The sequence below is a fragment of the Penaeus monodon genome, chromosome 31 (genome assembly GCF_015228065.2).
Source record: "Penaeus monodon isolate SGIC_2016 chromosome 31, NSTDA_Pmon_1, whole genome shotgun sequence".
In the NCBI taxonomy this organism is placed as follows: domain Eukaryota; kingdom Metazoa; phylum Arthropoda; class Malacostraca; order Decapoda; family Penaeidae; genus Penaeus; species Penaeus monodon.
Genome location: NC_051416.1, coordinates 5,408,517 through 5,408,788, shown reverse-complemented (window position 1 = coordinate 5,408,788; position 272 = coordinate 5,408,517).

Here is a 272-nt window from a genome sequence, read left to right as displayed (position 1 = left end):
GCCACTTATCAGTTCGTTGTGTTATTTGTATATTTACTTATTCATTTTCATCGCTCTTTTTAATATTTTTTATGCCACTAACCGATTCGTTTAGTTTTCTATTTGCGTAATTATTCGTTTTGTTATTATTACATAAGCGAACTTGGCAAGTAGGTAGCAACAATGGGCAGCTTGTAGCAATGTGTAAAGCCACTTGTAAGAGTGTGTCAAACTGTATGAAAGCGTATCAAGCTGCTTGTAAGAGTGCCAAGCCGCATGTTAGAGTGCCAAGC